The sequence below is a fragment of the Sminthopsis crassicaudata genome, chromosome 1 (assembly GCF_048593235.1).
Source record: "Sminthopsis crassicaudata isolate SCR6 chromosome 1, ASM4859323v1, whole genome shotgun sequence".
Taxonomy (NCBI): Eukaryota; Metazoa; Chordata; class Mammalia; order Dasyuromorphia; family Dasyuridae; genus Sminthopsis; species Sminthopsis crassicaudata.
The window spans coordinates 337,370,697-337,397,100 of NC_133617.1; positions in this window are offsets into that span (position 1 = coordinate 337,370,697).

Genomic DNA, 26,404 nt, shown 5'->3' on the forward strand with positions numbered 1-26,404 from the left:
GGTTCCATCACTGATTGTGTCCACAATTGAAAGAGCATGGCAGTTATGGCAATTGACTCATGGACATCAAAAATTGTTAATGAGATTGATGCAGCACTTCAAAACCCTCACAAATCTTTGGAATCCCTGAGACATGAAAAGATTGCTGTAGGACTTTAAAACCCTCAGAAATCATTGTATTACCTGAGACATGATAAGACTGTTGCAAGACTTCAAAATCTACAGGAGTCATTGGATTCCCTTACATGATGAGACTGTTGCAGGACTTCAAAATCTGCAGGAATCATTGGATTCTCTAATACAAAAAAGTCTGTTGCAGGACTTCAAAAACTTGTAGGGATCATTGGATTTCCTTATGTGAAGTAATGGACAATAGATTGGTTTTGGACTCTCTTGGCTGTTGAAAGAGGAGTATGTGTGATTGTTATTTATATACTGTCCTTCTAGGACTTCTGGAAATCTTTTACAATACCATGTTGATTCATATTGTTGGTTATATCACTAGTTGCATGTACAATGCATGTTTGTTATACCACTCTGAGCCTGAACCGACTGTGGGGAGAGTCATCACTGCTAGCCTGTGCTTTATTGCTATGTGCTTGTGTAATACTTCCCATGCTGATGGGTTTGTGTATACCTTTTTTCTAGTAAGACTCTTCAGCCAAGAAATCTGCTAACAATATCTGGCTTGACTCTCCACTTCCCTTTGATTTTTTTCATCTCTCTTCCTGAGAAGTCAAAGAGGGCATGATCTTCTCCTTTTTAGTGCTTTCACCTCCCTTCCTGAGAAGTCAGGGGGAGGGGATGGGAGTGATCACCTCCTTTTTAATATTTTCACCCTCTTTCCTGAGAAGTCAGGGAAGGTGTGATCATCTCCTTTTGGAGGTTCTCACCTCCCTATAAAAGCATTGAGGACGTGACCACCCATGTTCTAAAACAAAAGAAAGCAAAAGATATAGAGGGCTGAAACTCCAAAAAGGTATGTTTGAATCAGACAACCCAGCACTGAAGGCTAATTACCTATTCGATGTGAGATAATGACTCTATTAGCATATATTTGAATAAATGGCTCTTCTCATTATTGGTGTGTAACAATTATTGACTATTTTGTCCTGTGAACCTAACCTATTTTATTGATCAACTACTGTATTTCTTATCCAGTTCCAAATGTTTTTGATTACTGCTGCTTTATAATATAGTTTTAGGTCTGGCACAGCGAGGTCACCTTCATTTGCATTTTTTCCATTAATTCCCTTAAATTTTTTTTATCTTTTGTTCTTCCAGATGATTTGTAAAGATTGTAAAATGATTTGTTGGGAGTTTGATTAGTATGGAACTCAATAAGTAGTTAATTTAGGTAGAATTGTCATTTTTAATATAATAATTCAGCCTACCCATGAGCATTTATTATTCCTCCAATTGTGTAGACTTTATTTGAGTGGAAAGTGTTTTGTAATTGTGTTCACATAGTTGCTGACTTTGTCTTGGCAAGTACACACCCAAATACTTTATATTATCTAAAGTAATTTTAAATCACTATATATAGTATATATAAATAGAGAAAGATTTTAATATGAAAAGGAGAGAGGGGGAGAAGAGGAGATCATTGCATTCCCATACCAGAAGGAAGATCAACCTGTACAAATTCAAAGAGGCAGAAAAAATAGAAAAAGACTAGAGAATGGCTAGTAGTCCAATTTTATTGGAACTTGAGTATGAAGAGAAAAATAGATTGAAGTTAGGTTATGGAAGACTTAAAATACTAAGTTAAGAAACTTGACTTTTATTCTATAGATCCAAATGTGAGTGTCATGAAATGATGATATATTATCAATAAATATTTGATTTGTATATCTATTTTATGTACCTATATAGTCAGGGTCACCCAAAAATTTCTTAGGTAAAAAGGGATTATGAGTAGAAAAGTTTAAGAAGCCTTGCTCCAGATAATAGAGATATATAGACATTCTTTTGAGAAGGGGTGTGATATGATCAGGACTACATGGTAAGACTTCTTCAAAGTTTTTAAAGAAGAGAAAAAAACCCCCTCAAATTTCTAAGAGAAAAGCCAAGAGGCAACAAGTGATCATATATGCTTCAAAAAAAAAAACCCTCAAAACTGATTACTTCTTAAGATGCAAAATTACAGCATATTATACAATATAATTGTCTCTGCTTACAGGAGTCTCTCCAAGCAGGGTGCATTGCATTGGTATTTTCCATATACAATAGTAACCACAAATTGATAAATGGATTTTTTTCTATATATGGGCTTGATCTTCCACTCAACAACTTCTATATGGAGAAATATATCCATAAATTGCAAATTGAACCATGAGGAAATCTCCATCAGTCATTATAAGACACTGATCAAGAAAAAGGCCACCTACAACAATATCCAACTAACTATATTACCCTTTTTTAATGGGAATCTATGTCTTTTTATATCTCTAAGTTCCAAACATAGTATATATATATATATATATATATATATATATATATATATAAATAATAAGTACTCAATAGAGGCAATTTGATGGCACAATTGATAATAGAGCAATGGAAATGGAGCCAAAATAACCAAGTTTCAATTCTGCCTCAGATAGTAGCTGTGTAATCCTAGGAAGTCAGAGTCTCTTTTGTTCTCCATTTTCCTATCTGTCAGATAGTTCTGATATCTACCTCACAGAATTTTTGTCAGTTCAAATAAGATAATAAATGTAGTGCTTTACAAACCTCAAAACACTGTAAATTAGCTATTTCTATAAACTATTATTGTTGGCAATGGTGACGATCATGCCTTCTTCTCTATTTCAAATATGTCTTTCTATGTCACCAAATTCCTTGTGGACTTTTTTGCAATCCAGAGAACTTTGTATATAAGAGGAGCTCAATGAATACTTGAATGATATTGATCTACTCAGGCTAGAGACTGACTGTCAATGATCACCACATGGTCTTTCAGAAGCCAGCCTCACTCTGTAACGCTGGTTAAAAATCCTCATTCTGTAGTGGATTGACACTTATGTCTCCTTGAACATGGCATTCATTTCACTTTGTTGATAAAGTATTCTCTTGCCAGATGGCTGCAAGAAAGCTGATACACAGTAGCTGGCACTAGAGGATGCTTTAAGTATCAGGGCTCAGAAGTGCTGAAACCAATACAGAATTTTGATGCCTACTTATAGGCATGTCACATTTCTCTCCTAAAGCAATACAACATGAGATTAATATTAGAAGCTAAAAGCAAATAATCTCATTTTGGGGGTTGGGGAGGGATTAGAAAAGATCACAGGGGAAAAAGGAGAAAGAAAAAATTAATCCATGATATGAATAATGGGGTTTCTGCAGGAAGCACTATTGGAACTGGGCCAACACATTTGGGAAGAAATGCCAAATCATTAGTGTGTTCATTCACCTAAAGGCAGAAGCTGGATCTTTCATTTGTATTTCAGATAATTTCCACTTAGTTACAACCTAATCTAGGTGGAGAATTTTCCAGGATTTGGGGATAAGTGTGGAGAGTGGATAGATAAAGAAGAAAACAAATTGCAATATCAGTTATTGTAGAGGGCCACAGATTATGGGGCAGCTCTGGGTAAGCTTTAGCCCAGAGGGAACCTGTTGACAATATCTGATTTGTCTCCCCATCTCCCTTTGGTGCCTCTCACCCTTCCTGAGAAGTCAAAGAGGGTGTGACCACCTGTGTTCTAACTGAAGCAAGGGATATTTACATTAAGGAGGCATTTACATATCAATAGCAGGGTGCTTATAGTTCACACATGCACAGTGTACTGTGGTGATATAATGCTATCATTGCACTTGCTCAGTGTGCTGTGGTGATGTGGTGATGTAATGGTTCTATAGTTGGCACATGTTTAGTGTGCTGTAGTGATGTAATTGTAGTAAGGTATTTAAGAGCTGAGAGGACTTGAAATGAACTCCATCTTGACCATCCTCATGGGTCTCCTGCCTTCTTCACTTCTCCACTAAGAACAAGGACTTGTGCCAGTCCTGAGATCCCCCAGAGAGCTAGTCCAGATGGTATGTTTTGGCATCCCAGTGTGGGGGCTCAAGAAAGCACACTGCTAGTTACTATTATTTACAATAATCTTTTCTGGCTGATAGACTCAAAAATATCCTCCAGCTAGTTTTCCTCATGACCAAGTCTTTTCCTCTCTAAGAACCTATCCTAAGTAAAATTGGTATTTTGATTTACTGAGATCTTAGTTTTATATTTCAGACTATAAACAATCTACATATTATAAAAGTTGTTTCCTGATAGCCTAGTTTTAACTGTTTTCTACAATTTCCTCTTACTAAAATAAAACAAAAAAATTGGATTTGTTCATACTGTAAATGAAAATAAAATTTAGAAATTACAGCTATTTATTAAAGATCATTTCTTACAAACTCAAACATGGAATGCTTTTAATATGCTAAATGTGTCCATAAAATACATCTCTTAAAATCTTCTTGAAGATTTTTAAAACAAATAAAACATTACTCCTATTAAGGAATGTCCCTCTCATGTGCTACTCATGATGAATAGTTATTCTAAGAAGATGCAATCACCAAGTAAATAATACTGTGAATACTGCAAATTTCAATATAGATGAAATTAGATAAAACAAACATCCTGGGGAATAACAGTGGGGAAAAGAAGTTAGAAAGGGGCCACATAGAGCCAAAGAAATCTAGGAAAAAGAAGCAAAGTAGCCTCATTTGTGTTGTCTTACTTAATATGCTCATGAACTTCAGTTATTTTTCCCCTTAGCTAACCTAAGACATCTCCTTTTTGGCCCAATCAGCTACTTCTTCAATATTTTGTCTAGATGTATATATCCTATGACAAAGGCATCTTTCAAAGAATGGCTTCCAGGTTGATCACCTCAACTTATTATATTGTAATAACTGCTTTGCCTCTGGGTCTTTAAGAAAAGTTAATTTCTTTTTTTTAAAAAAAAGTTAGAATGATACATTAGAAAGAATTCTGAACTTCAGATCAGGAGAACACTGAATTTAAATCCTAGCCAATTAGCTTTGTGACCATGAACAAGTCTCAGAAGCCTAACTTCCTCTTCTGTAGAATGACAAGAAAAAAAAAAAAAAGAAAGAAAAAAAAAAAACTGATATCAAATCAACATGATCCAAAATGCTTTAAATAATACACTAAAAGTTTATTGTGTGGTAAAAGAATATGGACTAGAAATTCTAAGTTACTTCTTATTACCATGTAAAAGTCAGTGGCTGGAGGTGAAAGTGAACTGTTTCTCTCTAGACCCAGATCCCCAAGGGGATTCATCAGCATTACATCCACTTGAGAGTAGTGCCAGGCCAGGCTGCTGCTATCTTCCCTCAGGGATGAAATATGCTTTTCTCAAGTGGCACTGAGACCTGCTTCTAAATTAGACATCCTGTGGCAACATAGAATTATGGGAGACAGGCAATTAATGACCACAGAGGAGATGAAGGTATCATAAATCAGAAATTTGATCAGCCTGGGATATCTCAGAAATTGAACTAAAAACAATGAGAACTGGGGCAGATTGTCAATGTAGGGAGTACTACACAGGACCAAAAGAAAGGAGATTAGAGTCTAGCTCATTGAAGTCACTTGGTATAAGGACTGAGTTTAGTGAAAAGTGAATTACCTAGTTGATGTGGAAAAAATAAGGACACCTGTAAGTTCCAACTTTCAAGGGATCTACCATCAGAAGAAAAGAAATCAGAAACTGAATGATAGGGGAATAGAGAAAATAAAAATATTGAAATTATCAAAAATTCCAGAATAAAATCCTGTTTTGAAAGTTTAATGTAAAAAAAACATCAACAGATTAGCCATTAACAGCAGAAGGAAAGATGTCATCTAAACAAACTCAGAAATGTTTGAGTAAATATAATAAGACGAAGAAAAATGAAGCAATATGTGATAAGGCAGCAAAAACTTTGGATTCCCAAGAAATTATAAGATCACAGAAGGATGCTCCTGAGTGGTATAAGAGAGAAATAAGAATCTTAAAAGCAGAATGTATGGCTTATACAGGAGAAATAATTGACAGAATTGAAATTTTTGAATCTGCATTAGCAAATCTCTTCAAAGTAACAAAAGAGAAAAAAATTTAATTCTATGAGGAAAACAGATGAAAGAAGAAATAATAATATTTAAAGACCATGAATGAAAGAATAAAAGTTTAGAAAAGACAAGAAAAGAGAATTAATGAAGATAAGGTAGAGAAAAAGACACAGAATTTAAAAATTAACAAAATAATTTTAAAATTTAATAATTGAATAGTTACATATGAGTCCTTTTCTTTTTTTATTGGATCTCTTTGGAACACAGATCTAGTAGTGCTATTGGTAGGACAAGAAATATGCACAAAGTATGTCCTTTGGGCATGGTTCTAAATTGTTCTCCAGAATGGTGGTACCATTTAGCAATGCATTAGTGCACCTATAGTTCCACATTCCCTACAGGATTTGTCTTTTTTCCTTTTCAGTTAAATTGGCCAGTCTGGTGGGTGTGAGGTGGCACCTTGAAGTTGTTTTAATTTGCATCTCTCTAATTAGTGCTGATATGAAGCATTTTTTCATCCAACTCTTGATAGTTTTGATTTCTTCTGAAGGCTGACAGTTCATGTCCTTTGACAATTTATCAGTTGGAAATAGAGAGGAATTTAAAGTAAATAGAAGAGAGCATATGGAAATAGGATTTCCTTAAAATAGGTTAAACAAACAAACAAACAAAAAAAGAAATGATAACATCATTAAAGGGTATGGATTTTTAAAATCTCAATCCAGAAAAGGAAAGCCACATTAGAAACAAGGATAAAAATACAAGCTTAACTCTTACAATTTCAAATGTGAATGGATTAGCTAATCCAATAAAGCAAAAGTTACAAATTGGATAAGAAAACAAATTCCCAAAATATGTTGTTTATCAATTTTGTTAAGAGGTTTTATTTTTTATTTATTTATTTTTGCCTTTCTTCATTCTTTTTTCTGTTTTTCCAAAAATAGTCTTATATGGAATAGGTCTTATGGAGGGAGGGACTACTAAAAGAACTTAAGCTTTGTAAAAACAAATTATATCAAAATAAAATGTAAAAGAAAAAGAAAAACCTTGTAAGGATTGAATTCTTGCTAGCAGCTAACAAGTGATTCTATCTCTGATCAATGATTAATCTGCCTTTTGTGCCAAGAAGTTTTGATGTAATCAAAACTAGCTTTAATCAACTTCATTAGAGAAGGCTCTCCTGACTATAATCAGTTTAGCAAATTTCATCTAATCAGGTATGCAAAGTTAGCATCAGTTGACATCACAGTTGAGAAATAGGGTTGAAGTACAGACCAATAGGTTATTGATTGCCATTAAGATACCCTTTAATGCAGTCCCCATGAATCTAATCAACAACAATAATCAATATATAAAAGTAAAATTTCCCAAATCTGGACTAGCAATCTGGTTTATACATCATTCTCTTGTGTGGCCATGGAATTGCAGGATTCATGGGACTTGCAATTCTGTGCCCATGAGTAATAAACTGCTTGATTCATGATGCTTTGAATACTTATGTTCTTTTTATCAAGAAAGAACCTCACCTAGATCTATTTACCAACTTGTAACTTCCAAGTGAACTTAGATACTACTTACTAATTTTCTCTATATCTAATGACTTGAAAAATCAACCAGAAATATACTACATCACAGGAAACATGGGAAGTAGACTGGTTTCAGACAATAAATATAATAAATTGCCATAAAATCAAAAAACTTAATCTGAGGCAAAATAGACAACTCTTTCATGTGATAGAAAAAAAAATTCTTTTTTTTTTCTTTTGTTTTTTATTTCATGTGATCTAGGGAGGTTTGTTGTTCTAAAAAATAGGCATGTATAGACGGGGCAGAGTGTATCAAACTTATAGAAACCAACAAGCAACAAGGGATTTTTCCATTTGCTGATGATAGTGACACACATATTACCAGAGCTTGAAAACATTTCATCTATCCTTCCTCATATCACTTTCTTTCCATTTACATTATTGGAATTATTGTTTTCATGGTTCTGCTTACTTATTTTTCCATCATGAAGACTATAAATTTATAATTAGAAGGGGAACTTAGGCATCATCTAGTCCAATGGGGATAAACTAAAATAGAAATTGGAGGGAGGGGCACACTAAAATGTAGATAAAAAATCCCTGTAAGGGAGCAGCTAGGTATTGCATGGATAGAGCACCAGCCCTGAAGTCAGGAGGACCTGAGTTAGAATCTGACCTCAGACATTTAACACTTGTGTGACCCTGGGCAACTCACTTAACCCCAATTGCCTCAGCCAAAAAAAAAAAAAAAAAAAAGAATCCCTATACCACATATTGATTTAGAAAACCATACAAACACACACACACACATACACACATAAATATACATACTCATAAATTAGTATATCAACACATTGAATTCATATAAGAATTATGTTTTATTCTGGTATAGGGAGCACTCAGGAGTTTTATGGGTTGCATATATATTAAAGGGTACCTATTTCATATCTCTGATCCAGTCAACTTTCTCATTTTAATGATTAGAAAATTGGAGACTTGCTGGAGGTCACACAGCAGTATTTGTGTGAAATGCATTCCTCATTTTTTTATAGTACAGCTATTTTCTTTTTTAATACCTTTTTATTTACAAGATATATGCATGGGTAATTTTTTAGCATTGACAATTTCAAAACCTTTTGTTCCATTTTTCTCCTCCTTCCTCCTACCCCCTCCCTCAGATGACAGGTAGACCAATACATGTTAAATATGTTAAAGTATATGTTAAATATATGTATACATATCCATACAGTTGTTTTGCTGCACAAGAAGAATTGGACTTTGAATTAACGTACAATTAACCTGTGAAGGAAATCAAAAATATAGGTGGACAAAAATAGAGAGATTGAGAATTCTATGGAGTGGTTCACACTCATTTCCCAGAGTTCTATCGATGGGTTCAATTCATTACTACTCTATTGGAGCTGATTTGGTTCATCTCATTGTTGAAAATGGCCATGTCCATCAGAATTGATCATATAGTATTGTTGTTGAAGTATATAATGATCTCCTGGTTCTGCTCATTTCACTCAGCATCAGTTCATATAAGTCTCTCCAGGCCTTTCTGAAATCATCCTGTTGGTCATTTCTTTCAGAACAATAATATTCCATAACATTCATATACCACAATTTATTCAGCCATTTTCCAATTGATGGGCATACACTCATTTTCCAGTTTCTGGCCACTACAAAGAGGGCGGCCACAAACATTCTTGCACATACAGGTCCCTTTCCCTTCTTTAAGATTTCTTTGAGATATAAGCCCAGTAGTAACACTGCTGGATCAAAGTTTGATAACTTTTTGAGCATAGTTTCAAATCACTCTCCAGAATGGCTGGATGTATTCACAATTCCACCAACAATGTATCAATGTCCCCTCCAACAATGTGCATTATCTTTCCCAGTCATTCTAGCCAATCTGACAGATGTGAAGTGGTATCTCAGAGTTGTTTTAATTTTCATTTCTCTGATTAATAATGACTTGGAGCATGGCTAGAAATAGTTTCAATTTTTCATCTGAGAATTGTCTGTTTATATTCTTTGATCATTTATCTATTGGAGATTGGCTTGATTTCTTATAAATTAGAATCAGTTCTCTCTATATTTTGGAAATGAGGCCTTTATCAGAACTTTTGACTGTAAAAATGTTTTCCCAGTTTATTGCTTCCCTTTTAATCTTGTCTGCATTAGTTTTGTTTGTACAAAAACTTTTCAAATTGATATAATCAAATTTTTCTATTTTGTGATCAATAATGATCTCCAGGTCTTCTTTGGTCATAAATTCCTTCCTCCTCCACAGGACTGAGGTAAATTATCCTATGTTCTTCTAATTTATTTATAATATATAATTATATATATATATGTACATATATATATATTTATAAAATAAAATTATTATTATTTATAATCTCATTCTTTATGCCTAGATCATGAACCCTTTTGACCTTATCTTGGTGTTAAGTGTGGGTCAATTCCTAGTTTCTGCCATACTAATTTCCAATTTTTCTAGGAGTTTTTGTCAAAAAGTGAATTCTTATCCCCAAAGCTAGGATCTTTGGGTTTGTCAAACACTAGATTATTAAGGTTATTGACTATTTCATCCTTTGAACCTAACCTATTCCACTGATCAACTAGTCTATTTCTTAGTCAATACCAAATGGTTTTGGTAATTGATGCTTTATAATATAATTTTAGATCTGGTATAGCTGAGCCACCTTCATTTGATTTTTTTTTTCATTAAGTTCCCTTGAAATTCTTGACCTTTTGTTTTTCCATATGAACTTTTTTGTTATTTTTTCTAGGTCATTAAAATAGTTTTTTGGGAGTCTGATTGGTATAGCACTAAATAAATGGATTAGTTTAGGTAGTATTGTGATCTTTATTATATTTGCTTGCCCTATCCAAGAGCACTTAATATTTTTCCAATTGGTTAGATCTGACTTTATTAGTGTGGAAAGTGTTTTATAGTTTTGCTCATATAGTTCCTGATTTTCTCTTGGCAGATAGATTCCTAAACATTTTATACTATCAGTAGTTACTTTAATGGAATTTCTCTTTGTAACTCTAAGTCGGATTTTGTTAGTTATATAAGAATGCTGATGACTTATGTGGGTTTATTTTGTATCCTGCAATTTTGCTAAAAGGTGTAGATTATTTCTAAAAGCTTTTTAGTAGACATTTATTTTCTAATATTGGGAGTCTACTTATAAGAACAAGCAGTTGGTAAGTTGTCTTCTTAATAGTTCACTTAGAGGGGACATGATTCTAATTCAGAATTCTAAGAGCATCAATTCTTGAAATGACTGACTCAAAAAGAACACTGATATATCAGCTGTTCATTTAAAATGTACATAAGTTGTGGTAAGCTGGAATGAAGAGAAAGCACAGTATATTTCAATGATTAACATAAACTTTTGGAGAATTGTTAACATTAACAGTTGGGGGAATAGGGAAGTGGAACTGTTTTATGACAGGGGACTAGTATATTTTATTTAATTATAAGCAGAAGATGAGAATCATATTACTAACCATAAGGTAATGTGGGTTCATTTGCAGAAAGAATTAAAGTCTGAACCCAGAAAGAGAAAAGTGCAAAAGGATAGATTTTAGAGCTATGTTCAAGAGAGATCACAAGTCCTTTTTTCTGTACTGCCACTACTTGATGAAAGGAGTAAAGTCCAACTGAGCAGATAGGAATCAAACAATCATGCAGAAGACTGACTAGCTTGGTTGAGTCTTCACGCTTAGTGAGGTGTTAATGAAGTACATTAAGAACAACTCAGCTTAGCAGTGGAAAAATCTGTTCAACACAGAAATGTATTTATTAAGGAATGATTAGGGGGAGGTCCTGAAACCAAAGTTTATCATTCCAGAGCTGCAAGTTAACAGTCCATGAGTGCATGGGTTTTCCTCATTCATCTGCCTCTTTGGCAAATTGCTATAAAAGTGTAAACCACTCTTGCTCTTAGATATTTATTGCATTCATGACAGAGTACAACCAAAGCTTGTGTCTTCATTGTGATATATTTTATATTCTTTCATATGGTTAAATTTATAAGCATCTATGATATTTCTATAACTTCATTTGCCTTGTTGCTAAGTAAATAGTTTTAACATCTAAATATATCATTGTTGTGAGTTGCAGTTTTTTGTAAGTGGAAATACACTTGTCAGGGCTCAAGAACTAAAGAATTGAATGGGGGAGCATATTTATCCTCAAGGCAGAGGTTTCATGGTAAATATTTGAACAGGTTCTATAGGGGAGGAAGTATACACAGGAGATATTTTTAAGTTTAATTTACATTAATAATACTTTCTCTATCACTTTCTTAATTGCAGATGGAAAACAAAGCAATAAACCAATTCTAATTTGTCACACTTGCTGGTTTCTAAGGTGTGAATGCTTACACTGAAAATTTAATAATTGGCTTCCAAGTGTCTATTTGATCTGGCTCTGACATATATCTTCAAATCCTTAAAAGTGTAAGAGAGTTTGAATCGGTCTATTTCTGAAATTATTTTTCATCTATATTGTATATCTACTATGTATGTAGTTATTTGTATATAGCCATCACCATTAGAATGTGTATCACTGGAGCTCAGGGACTGTTTTAAGAGCCATTCTTTGTATTTCCAGAACTTAGTCCAGCAATGGATTTCTGATAGCTTAATAAATGCTTATTGACAAGACAGCTATGATTTTTAAAAATTTATATAGTATCTTTCTATCTTTGATTTCTTTGAGATAAACACCTAACAATAAGGTCTCTGAAACAAAAATTGCCATTTTCATAATTTAAGTTTTATCAAGTATACTCAGTCTACTAAGAATGATTATTGGTCAAATCAAGTCAAAGAATAGTTATTAACAGTCCCAGAATGTATTATATTATATGCCAGGTACTATGCTAAGTAATATGGATATATAGATAGGAAAGGAAGGAAAGAAGGGGACAGAGAGAGAGTGAAAGAGAGAGAGAGAGACAGAGAGACAGAGAGACAAAGAGAGAGAGAGAGAGAGACAAAGAGAGAGAGAGAGAGAAAGAGAGAGATAGTATTATTATATTCATTTTATAGATGAGGAAACTATCTATTCATCAGTATTACAAAGTATCTGAGGCAGGTTTGGAACTCAACTCTCTTGTTTCAGGTTCACTATGCTGCTATATTGTCTAGTTATTTTAAATTCTTACAGAGGTATAGCTATTATTTCTTTATATGAAATTTAAAACTTACTCTCGTGTAAACAGGAGCTTCTAATGAAAACTGGTATACTAGGGAGCAACCCAATGGATAGAGACCTGAAGTCAGGAAGACCTGAGTTCAAACTTGGTCTCAGACATTTAATACTTCCTAATGTGTGACCCTGGGCAAGTCACTTAACCCCAATTGTATCTGCAAAAAAAGAAAAAAGAAAGAAAATTGGTATCTAGAAAAGGCACTAAACAGCATCAGAAGACCTGAAAAATCTATCAGTAGTTGATTGTATGGCCTTGGTCAATAAACTCAGTCTTTATAACCTGTTTCCTTTCATATAAAATAAAATATTTGAATGTGATGGTCACCACAGACCCAGCTTCACTAAACCTATGGGTGAAGTAAAACAACCTCCTCTGTTAGAGTAAGGAGAGCAGGCTTTATTAAGTATTGCTCAGGAAAGTGTTAATGAATTATATGAGAGTCTAGAGAACATAAGTTCATTAAGATTGTAGATGCCCAAAAAATATTGGTAATGATTAGGACACTCAGCCCCTGCCAATCTATTTTGAACAGTCCATGCTATTATTATGTGAAGACTCATAATTAGCTTGTATTCTGATGCTAAGGTGAACTACTTACTCATTGTAGAGGGAGGAGGGATCTTAAGGGTGGGTGGAGAATGGATCACTTTAGAAGCAAATTAATAAAACAAGACAGTGACAGTTTCAAGGAGAGATTGCAAAAGTATACAATGTACTTTAGGGACTTCACAAATCACTGGATTTATTTACACTATAAAACTGTGAAACTCACCCAGAGTAATTAATCTAAGAGTGAACATTAACTACAATTTATTCATGATATGTAAGGAGCCGAGCAGCTAATAAACACTTCTGAAAGGGAAAGAAAATATATTGTAGATGAGCAAATAAATACATGTCATTCCTTCAGTAAACCTATTACTTCTCCTCAGTTGCAATATATGCTAATTTTTATCCCTCTGGCTAGAATCATAGATTTTTGTAGGGTATAGAAGCACCTTAGAGGTAACCTAGTCCCTATCAATGAAAGAGTTCTCTTTACAATATTTCTGACTAGTGGTCAACTATTTTCTGCTTGAATACCTTTCAGTGACAGGAAACTCATAACCTCATGTAGTACTTTTCATTTTCAGACAACTCTAATCTCTGTGCTTTGCCCCCCTCCTTCCCCTCCTTTCTGTTTCTCATTAGTGCCTCCACATTATTCTTTCTCTAACTTTTTTTCTTCTTTAAGTGGGACTGGTGGCTTTCATGCCAAGATGAATGCAATCCTGGTAGTATGTAAATAATTCATTTATTCACTAATTCATTCAACAGTCACTTTTTAAAAGTATGTTTATGTATACAACTTTGCTAAGGGCTGATTGATATGCAAAAATATGTAAGGTGATTAAGACTAGGTTTTTGTAGCCTTAGAGTTTACAATCAACTGGGAAGGATATAGTACATAAGTAATAATAGCACATGAAAACTATACTATATAATGTAGAATTGAATATGATAAAACCATAAGAAAAGTACAAGTTAATATTTGGTAGGAGAATGAAGAAAAATCAGAAAAAAAAATCATCTTATAGGTGGTACTTGAAAATGGCTTTGAAGTATGAAGAGGATTTTGAAAATTAGAGAAGGAAGAAAACATTTTAAGCATAGAAAATGGCAGAAGCAAAGGCACAGAAATAGGAAAATGAGGGACAACAAATAATTTAATTTGTCTGGAACATACTACACATGGAAAAGAGTACTAGGAGATAAAAGTAGGAAAGAAAGAAGACACCAACATGTGGACATGTTGACAACACACCAAACTAACTAAGCAATTTAGGCTGTTTTTTGTGGGCAATTGGGAAGTACTAACAGGTTCAGTCATGGTTTGCATTTATTATCCATCATCATTAAAGCAGGAGATACTTTACATAAGTGATTTTTTGGCAATTGAAATATTCTTTAAACACTGAATATCATTTTTGATGAATTTAGTAACAAACCATCTAAAATGCATTGACTACTTCATTGCCTTCTTAAATAAAATATAATAAATCTTTAACCTTTATTGGTGACTCAGTCATTTTTATGATTTCAATAATAGTGTCTGATATTCTACAAAAGTATGGAATTATTAAGAACCATAGATCAAAACTTGGAAGGAATCTCAAAGAACATCTTATTCAACCTGCTCATTTTATAAATGATGAAATTAAAGGTCACTCAAGATCCACAGGTATAGTCAAAGGCAAAATTGAACATGGCAGTGGTCTTTATGTCATACCTTAGGACGTTCCTTTCATGAAGTGATATTTTCCCCTTTCCTATATAAATACATACTACCATAGTTTTTTGAGTTTCTGATTCTTGCAATTTTATGCTGTCTCATTCCTAATTGTACAGATTTTGTTTTGTTTATTTTTTACTATGAGGATATCAGCTATTTGATTATGGGCTATGAACCAAAAATTTAATATCATTGAGATTTAACTTAAAATATAAACAAATAGAATTGAAGTGTGAGAAAGGAGATTCTCCTATGTGTAAAATGTGCCTATTTTTAATACATATATTTTTTGAGAAACACACATAGAGTAAAAGAAAGGGCTGGTATAGAATTTATTATGCTTCAGCTGATAAAAAAATAAAGCAGGGGTGGTAATCATGATCTCAAACAAAGTTAAGTTAAAATAGGCTTAATTAAAAGAGATGAAATAAGAGAACTGCATTATGTTAACAGGTACCATAGATAATTAAGTGCTATCAGTACTAAACATATATGCATTAAATGTTATAGTAACCAAATTTTTAAGGAAAAAAAGTGATAGTAGTTGAGATAGATAGTAAAAGAATGATTGTGAGGGACTTCAAGTTTCCTCACTGAGAACCAGTTAAATCTAACAAAAAATAATTGAGATGTCAAGAAGATGAATAGAATCTCAGGTAAGTTAGATATGACAAACAATTTAATAAGAATAAAAAAACAATGTGTCTTGTTTTCCCCTAAATGGTACATAGCACCTTTTATAAAGATGACTGAGTTTACCTTAAGGAATGAAAACTTTATCGTAAAATACAGAAAAGCAGAAATATAAAATGCATCATTTTCAAATCTTAATGTAATAAAAATCCATTTAATAAAGGACCATGGAAACACAGATTAAAAATTATTTGGAGATTCATAACTTCATCATAAAAAAATGAGTTAAAGAAGTCATAGAAACAAGTTTGTTTTTTTAAGAGGATTATAATAATGAGACAACACTTATGAGATGCAGCCAAAAGATTAATTAGAGGTAAATTTATATCTTTAAATGTTTGTACCAATAAAAATAAAGACCAGATCAATGAATTGAGAATGCAATTTGAAAAACCAGAAAAAAGCACAAATTAAAAATCCCCAATTAAGCACAAAATTAAAAATGATGAAAAGTAAAGGTGAAATTAATAAAATTTAAAAAAGAAAACCATTAATAAATAAACCTGAGTTGACTTTATGTGAAAAAGTAAGATAAATTATTTATTAATGTATTAAAAAAATAAAACCCAATTTACCAAGATAAAAAATGAAAAGGATGACTATACCATTATTAAAGATGAAATCAAAGCAATTATTATGAGTTTTTTTTGCCCAATTCCATGCCAATAAATTTACCAACTTAAGTAAAATAGAATACTTACAAAAATATGAACTGCCTAGATGAATAGAAGAAGAAATAGAATATCTAAATAAACTTATGTTACAAATGGAAGTTGAACAGGTCATAAATTAGTTTCCTAAGGAGGGAGGGAGAGAACATCAAAAACAAATGGCTATGAAAGTGAATTCTACCTAACATTTAAAGACCAGCTAGTTCTATTATTAAATAAAATATTTATAATAATACATTAAGAAGGAGTCCTACTAAACTCCTTTCATGAAACAAATATGATGCTGCTAGGTAAAGGATGAAGAGCAAAAACAAAGAAAAATTATAGCTCAGTTTTGCTAATAAATATTCAATGAAAAAGTCATAAATAAAATATCAGCTAATAAATTACAGCAATCTATCTTAAAACTTACATATTGCTACCAAATGGAATTTGTATCAGGAATGCAGGACTGGTTTAATATAAGGGAAATTATTATCATAATTGGTTATATCAATAGCAAAATCAAGAAAAAAATATACAACTATCAATAGGTATAGAAAAAGGTATTTTATAAAATACAACATTATTTCCTATTAAAAACACTTGAAAACATAAGTATGAATATATTTTTCCTTAAAATTATAGGAAGCATTTACCTAAAACTGTCAGCAAGTATTACCTGAATGGTGATAAACTAGAAATCTTACCAATAAGATCAAGTAAAACAAGGATGACTATTATCATCAATATTAGTTAATATTATACCAAAAATACTAGCAATAATAAGGAAAGAAGAAAAAGGAATGAAAGGAAACTGAATGTACAATAAGGAAATAAAACTTGCCACACCTACCTCAAATGATATGCTAAAATAGTGAAAGAGAGATTGCCTTAAACTCAGGAACATTTGAGTTCTAGGTACCTCTTATATGTACTAGTTATATGACTATATCATCTAACTTCTCAGTGCTCTAAGCAATTCTCTCAGACCTGCATTGGCCAGGGGCATTTCCTCACTTGAAATTAGTCATACTTGGGAAATTATAAGTTAAGTCCTTATTCTTATCTTTTGTTTAGCAATATCATCCATCTTTTATCTTGACTGGGATTCTTAAAGTCAGGATTCCATCTATGTCATCTTTAGGACTCGGTTTCTTATCTGTAAAAGGAAAATTTCAGATTATATAATACCTAAAGTCCTTTCTAATTTTAGCATTTCTTTCCATCAGGAACTAATAGTTTTCTCTTACTGGGAATCTATCACAGGAAACTTGAAACTATCTAGTATGACAATCCCTAAGAGAACACTATGTAATTTTTAGAAATTACATGTTTACAAGGAATTTTTGCTTGTGACTAATAGCTGCATATATTTTACTACAGGTACATACTTTAATTCTTTTAGTCATATGATATGAGAATGAGTTGTTCACCTTGGAAATAGTATTGGTAAATTATGAATGGGCCCAGTGGCCATTTGTTAGTTTGAAAGCAGTATGTACAAGCTATTTTAATTCCAAAAACCAAACTAACAGTAAAAAAAAATTTTCTAGAAGTCCTACATAATAGAATATAAACATGTAATTGGATTATATATGGGAAGAGAAAAATCTCTTAATGTAAATTCTCCTATTTTCTATTTTTTCCCTCCTTTCTCATCATAAATTCCACCTAACTCATTTTTCTGACATATTACTAGAAACTTTTACCTCCCTGTTGACCTATCCTCTTTAAAACTCCCTTCTTCATTTAATTCTCCTCCCAGTAGTATCATCTAAGGACTGTGTGTACTCCTTAATTCAGAGAAATCTATTCATGTTGATTCCCAAAGTGCATTTTCTGCATGCAGGGAGCAAACCCAGGGGTATAGAGAAGGGAGATGGGGGTAAGCCCAAAGCTACAAGAGTAAATCTCTTAGCATACTTGTGAGAAATTATCCTATTTATATTGCATATGGGAAAGATGAACCAGAAAACAAGTCGAAAATTCTTAGCTGAGCTCTCAAGAGGGAGGAAGTTCATAACATAGTTGTGAGCAGACCATGTAAAGCCCTTAGTCTCAAAGCTACACTCATTAAAATATACCTCTTGCTAGAATGCTGACATTTTTCAACCCCACCCGTCATATGCAGCAAACATTACCCCAAAAGGTAGTTCACTCAATAAGAATAGTCTCTCAAACAATTAACTTGAAGATTCAAATATCTGCTGGGATAGAAGAACTTTTAAGCACATACAGCCAATTATTGACTCACAACGGGAAAGGGAATTAGGGAGAAAATATGAAACCTTAAAAAATACAGATGAAAATTGTCTACCAATGTAGAAGCTGTACGGTCTTCTAATTAGTTGGACCCAAGAGCTTCATTAAAGCAAAAATCAATTGATTTAAAAACATTATTTGCTTTACACTAATACTCTCTTGGTTAGGATACTGTTGCAGAGCAAAACTCCTTGATCTAGAAAGGCATTTTGACAAAAATGTTGTGAAGAAGATAGTTGACTTAATTTTTGCAAACAAAATTATATCTAAATAATTTACTTGTAGCCAAAACTTTTATTGGCTACTGGATATGCCCAGAAGTGACTTTTAATTGTATTAAAAGAAGAAAAGATGAAAATAAAGAATTAAGAGAAATCAGAGAAATGTTGGCTACAACCATTGTATCTTACTTTTCTGAACAAATAACAGTAAAAAGCATTTTTTAAAAGGAAGATAAAAGCAGGACTAGAAAAAGACCTCCAGACCTCCCAACTTTCCAGATTTCTCCACTTAAGTCACAAAAACTCTTTCCTTTGGAAGTACACTCAACCTTCACACATTATAAATATCCCTCTATCTCATGGTCCCTCCCTCTGGTTTACTGTTTTCTCCCAGAGCCTCCATTTTAAGGAAGACTCCTGAAAAAAAAAAAAATCACATTTTTATTCCTTTCTAAGAAGCATACTGACTTTCTACTTTCATAAGCATACTATTTCCCCAGCCTCCCTGACAGCTACACCCTCACATCTCTACCCTAATCCAATCTACCCCATTCACCTCCCCAAAACAGACTTTTACATTGGTATCATTTTCTTCCACTTAGAATTTAGTTATCTTTGTTTCTGCTTTTATTTGTATTCCCAGTGCTTACTTAACACAGTACCTGGGTTCTCTTGACAAAGATACTGGAATGATTTGCCATTTCTTTCTCTACTTTATAGATGAAGAATTTAAGCAAATAGGGTAAAGTGACTTGTCCAGGGACACACAGTAAGTGTCTGAGGTCAGATTTGAACTCATGGAGATGAGTCTTCCTGACTCAGGTTTGTTAGCTATATTCAATCCCTGGACCTCAGCCGACTCCCCCCCCCCAGATGGCAGGTCAATCAATACATGTTAAATATGTTAGTCACTTCATCTTTAAAGTGGGGATTGTAACGAGCTGCCGTCTCCAGAAGCTGCCAGATCGCTCTCTGGGAAGAGATCTGCTGTGTCTACTCAAATCTTTCAGACAGATTCTTCTTCCTGTAGTGAACCGTTGTCTCCAGGCAGTTGCTGTTAACTCTTGTCCTTAGAAGTGACTTCCCTTCCTGCAGAGAGCCCTGTCAGGCCTGATGTAATGCAGAGAGTCTTCTTCTTTCTCTGAGAGTCCTCTCTTTTATTCTCCCAGAGAATGGGCGTGGGATAATGCAAGGGCTTCTGGGAAGAACCACCCCAGCCAATGAGCTTGCCCCCTCTATCAAGTCAACCTGAGTTCTCACCTTGTAATTGTCCAGAAAACCTGAATTCTCACCTTGTCACTGTCCAGACAACCTCAGTTCTCACTTAGTAATCCTAACATCTCCCCCTTTCTTTTGATTTAGAACATAGGACAGTCATGACCTTGAAACATAAATCCATCAATATGGGAAGTATTACAGATAATTACATAAATGACCTTGAAACATAAATCCATCAATATGGGAAGTATTACAGATAATTACATAAATTACATAAGCATATAGTAACATAGTAACATAACACATGCTAGAAGTATATAACATAATCATAAATTGAAAATTTATAAATGTCCATAAGTCCATTGTCCATTAGTCTCATCTTGTGTGAGGAAGTCCAATGATTCCTGCTGGTTTTTAAAGTTCTTTAACAGTCTTCTTATTATCCATGCTCTTTCAGTGTCAGATGTTTCTTAGATCTTCTCCTTTATTTTGAGGTCTTTCTCTTTTTCTGTCTCTCTCTGGTGGACAAGGCAAATATGACTCGTTGGCACCCATCTGATTCCTTCTCCTGCTGAAGAAATACAAGCAAACCCTCTCCCCCAGGCAGTTAACCTATCTGGTCCCTTCCATTCACCACTTTCTGGATCTCTCCACATCACCTGGCGATTATCTAAGGACAGTGGAGATGCTCTCATTGGACACTGCCCTTCTGGTGGGTTATAAAACCTGTCTGCTGGAGCCAGTGCATCTTTGTCAAAAATTAGAAAATTAATGGTATAGAGAACTAAATTTAGAAGTTCCCTAGGGCTACCTGTGGCTCCCCCTTTCTTTTGTTTTTGGAGGAGTGTCTTAATATCTCTGTTTCTTCTCTCTACTATTGCCTGCCCTTGAGGATTAAAGGGTATGCCCGTGGTATGTAAAATCTTATACTGTGCACAAAAGTGTGTAAAATGTTTGGACGTATATGCAGGTCCATTGTCTGTTTTTATTGCTTGTGGCACACCCATAATTGCAAAAGCTTGTATAAGGAATTCAGTGACCACTCGGGCTGTCTCTTTTGCTGCTGGCATTGCAAATGTGAATCCTGAAAAGGTGTCTACCACGACATGAATAAAAGATAGACGACCAAAAGATTTATAATGGGTCACATCCATTTGCCAGATTTCATTGGGTCTCAAACCACGAGGATTCTTCCCTGGAGGGAGTGTAGGAGCATGGAAAGGAAGACAAGCTGTACAGCTTTTTACTATGCTCCTAGCTTCCTCTCTTGTGATTCCAAATTGTAAACGTAAAGCTCGAGCAGCCTGATGATATTTAGAATGAGATTCTTGTGCTTCCTGAAATAAAGGACTACTGGCTAACATGGTTAGAAGGCTATCTGCCTTTGAATTTCCATCAAAAATGGGACCTGGAAGTCCACTATGTGAGTGGACATGCAAGATATAAATCTTGCCTGGATGTTTTCTCACTTGCTCTTGAAGTTCCTTAAAGAGCTGATAAATATTGGAGGCTGCAAATTTTATTTGGGCTGTGGCAATTCTTTGTACTACACCTACTGAATAGGCTGAATCAGTAATTATATTTACGTCTCCTGGGTAATAAGTGAGAGCTAGCATGATAGCAAATAATTCATTCTGTTGAGTGGATTGAAAAGGAGTCCTGATTACTCTCTTTATGGTTAAATCATGAGAGTATATGGCACAAATATTTTCTTTGGAGGCATCTGTAAAGATTGTTGGTCCTTTAAGAGGAACCTTAGAAACCTTTTCTTCAAAAATCCATCGCCAATTATGTAGTAGCTGGGTAATCTTTAATGGAGATCCATGTGCAAAATTTGGAGCGGTGGCCAATAAAATTTGCCATTCTGGGATGGTCTCACAGCATACATTAATCTGTGCGTTAGTATAGAATGTGTATATTTTTTCAGGACTTATCCCAGATAATTGTGTTACTCTCTTAATAGCCTTTAATATGTTAGCTATATTCAATCCCTGGACCTCAGCCGACTCCCCCCCCCCCCCCCAGATGGCAGGTCAATCAATACATGTTAAATATGTTAGTCACTTCATCTTTAAAGTGGGGATTGTAACGAGCTGCCGTCTCCAGAAGCTGCCAGATCGCTCTCTGGGAAGAGATCTGCTGTGTCTACTCAAATCTTTCAGACAGATTCTTCTTCCTGTAGTGAACCGTTGTCTCCAGGCAGTTGCTGTTAACTCTTGTCCTTAGAAGTGACTTCCCTTCCTGCAGAGAGCCCCGTCAGGCCTGATGTAATGCAGAGAGTCTTCTTCTTTCTCTGAGAGTCCTCTCTTTTATTCTCCCAGAGAATGGGCGTGGGATAATGCAAGGGCTTCTGGGAAGAACCACCCCAGCCAATGAGCTTGCCCCCTCTATCAAGTCAACCTGAGTTCTCACCTTGTAATTGTCCAGAAAACCTGAATTCTCACCTTGTCACTGTCCAGACAACCTCAGTTCTCACTTAGTAATCCTAACACAGGTTCAGTGCTCTATCCACTGTACCCCACCCAGATACTTATTAAGCACTTAATAAATACATATTGACTTAATTTGATCTTTTACCTCTAACCTTTGGAGTTGAAAAAGCATAGCCATCTCCAACTCTCCTTCACTTAAAAGAAGAACAATACAAAAAAAAAAAAAAAAAAAAAAAAAAAAAAAAAAAAAAAGGCAAAGAACCAAAGAATAGAGGTGCAATCCACTCACAGGTCAGAAGCTTATTCATTATCTACCGAAGTCAAGGAAGAGACATTCCCCAAGGAACGCACTTTGAAAGAAACCTTTTTTTTTTCCCCTTTGAAGTAAGCAAGTAGGTATCTATCACAAGAATTGCATCTGGCTAAACATACTGCATTTGCTCATAAGGGCTGGGCCCTCATTGACCAGTCCCTATAACATATGAATCATACTGTGCCTCAAACTACATCTCTTTCCAGGGCCAATTCTGTGTGTCCCTCTTCCTCTCACTTCCCTTTGCTTCCTGTCTGGTGGTACTCCAAGATTTTAAGTGTAAAAGTTAATTTGCCACAGCCTGCTTGGAAGAAATTGGTCCAGGAGTCTGACTTTATTCTATATTTATTTTGAGGAAGTTGTATGATACAGACAAAAGTATTCTGGATTTGAAATTGGAAGGATTTGCCTTGGAATCCCAGGTTTTTAATTTGTTCTCTGTGATACTGGGAGTCAATTTATCTCTCTGTGCCTCAGTTTCTTCATCTGTAAAATTAATAAATGGATCCAGATGAATGCTAAAGTCATTTCATTTCTAAATCTATAGTCTCATAATCTCATGACATTATCCTGTTTGACTCAGTTTTCAGTAGTTAATATGTCATAAATTGGAGATTAAGCAATGAGATCCTAGAGCATAAATGTGATTTGCTTTGCTAAAGTATATACAAAATTAAAGGCAGACTTATGGAAGACTTGTATTGAGCAAAATTTAATTGCATGCATCCTGAAGGGTTTGTCATTGCTTTGTTTATTTCTTTCTCCAGAGACACATGGGAATTTATTTTCCCAGGAGTAGTTGGGCTGTCTTTGAAGGTTCCAATGCAAACTATATAATTTCCTCATCTAAAATTTTTAATATTGCAAAAATAAAATATTTAATTTAACAAATTATACTGTTTTAATACTGGAAATTATGTTATAACACCCTTTGGCTATTAGCTTAACTTGATTTTCATGGTTTAATATTTAGAAGATCTGTCTGCAGTCTTAAGATTTTGAAAAACATTGTCTCTTTCATTCTTTGATTTTTTTAACCATCAAAATAATCTCTTCAAACAATATGTATTGTATTATTTATTAGGCAAGAATGTATATAAAGCACCTTGCAAATCTTAAAATATCGTGTAAATGTGAGCTGTTCTTATTATTCGAAGTTATCAAATGTTTGAGAGGAAGCATGGATTGTACCTACAAAGCAAGTAATGAAATTAAGACTATCTCATTCAGATTATGTCTCTGGCATATATTATCTGTAGGACCCTGGACAACTCACATAATCTTTCTATGCCCACAGCTAAATGCAAAGATTCTAAGTTCCACACAATTGCTGGAACTTATAGAAATATAGAAATTTTCTATAATGTAGAAAGTTTCCACAAAACAACTTCTCTATGTGAATGAAATCACAAGTCCTAACCCACCAAAACAAAAATCAAATGTTTAGGTTCCAATATGACTCCTTCATAAAGATGAATGATGCATGTGCACAGTATGATCTGGTTTACTATCCCAGAATATGGCTGGGATTTCTCCCCCAATGTTCTAGGAATATTTCTGTGAGACTTGAGACATCTCTTCTCCAATGATATCTGTCTGAATCCCCATTATTTAGCTCCTTCCCCCAACTCTGGTAACCACCAATGAATGAATGATTAAACCTCCAGATTCCATTCTTTTTTTTTTTTTTTTTTGAAAAATGATATTTACCCCAAAGATATAGCAAAAAGAGAGATACAAACATTCTCTCTTCAACACTTTAGGAATGCATAAACTCTCTTATATTACTTCATTGTCTGGAAAGAGTGAGCTTAAAATTAGCACTGCTTTGTGTGCTTACACCAATAACCATTGATTCCATCAAGTTCATGTCCAAATGTGGCAACCCTGCTGATGAATCCCTATCTGAATCACTACTGGATTGGATGCTGAAGGTCACTTCTTGATCTTCCAGACATCAATGCCAGGCCAAATACAAAGCCTTGCATGACTTTCATTAATAGATACCCCGAAATGCCAGATGCCTCTCTGCATGGATGGCTCACTCCCTTAACATTTCAAAACTCAATTAGTCTCTAATCCCTTCTTAAAATGAAAGAAGAGATGCTGAAGCAAAAGGACAAGGAGTATTTTCATGTGGTTTGATGTAAATTTCTTCCTTCTTACAGAATTGTCTGATGCTATCAAAGAAGTAATCAAACCAAAAGCAAAAAAAAAAAAAAAAAAAAAACAGGAAGCTGATTAATGCCCTTCTGAATATTTGCATGGTTTAACAAAGAACCTTGTCCTGTTTACTATGTAGGTATTGCCTCAGTTAAACTGAGACCTGTTAGAGATTTTACTTTAAAAAAGTCAAGGGATCACACTGCATTCAGAGTCATTGCCAGTCATCCTGATCTACATTTTGTTGTAATTCCAAATGACTCTGGAGGTGAAAGTTAGACTGGAGATTTTGCAAAGCCCTCTCTCACTTAAGTCCAATTCATTTGCATGTCATGGTATCACTTCCTTGATGTCATGGGCCTCTTCAAGAAAGAAGGACAACGCCTGCATTTTTTATTTCCTTCACAGGCTAATTGTACACTATTTCAAAGTCTGATTATTTTTGTACAGCAATACAACTGTTTGGACATGTATACATATATTGTATTTAATTTATACTTTAACATATTTAACATGTATTGGTCAATCTGCCATCTGGGGGGAGTGAAGGGAAGGAGGGGAAAAATTAGAACAAAAGGTTTGGCAATTGTCAATGCTGTAAAATTACCTATGCATATATCTGGTAAATAAAAACTATTAAAAAAAAATGAAGGACAAATAAGATAACCAGAACCATATACCGAATATCTGTCTATTCTCCAGAACCTTTTAGATTCACTTCCATTACATTTCATTACAACTCTTCCAGCTGAAAAACTGCATCAGTGATATGCTGTGCATGTATGCATACTGCTTACACTCTTTGGGAAATAAAAGGAATAATAGTTGTCATATGGACCAAAAACACCGATCAGGGAAATGTTTGGGTAATGAGGAAATTGTAGGAATTGAATGAAGTACATCTTGTGACTCAATTATGGAGCTAGCTCAGTTCCTTTATATTTAGTTATGAGTTTAGTCCAATTTCTATCTTGTGAATTGTGAGAAAACTTTATTTCATTGTTTAAACCTACCTCTCATGGTTAAAAAACTGTCCTCTACCCATTGCTTAGAGACCCCTAACTACGGACCCAGTTATCCTGATCAGAAATCCAATTGGATATGATGATAAATATAAAGAATTTTCTCAGTTATACATATTAAGCAACACATTTTTTATCTGAAAACTGGCTCCATAAAACATGGTTTCTATTTCCTTGTTCTTTTGATTGAATACAGATACTTGGGAAGGAATGAGACATCTGTTTTTTTATTTCAAGGAATCATACCTATTATCTCAACTCTCAAAACTCACTAATCTCCTTCCCAAATAAAAAAGCTCCTAATATTTCCTCCAAT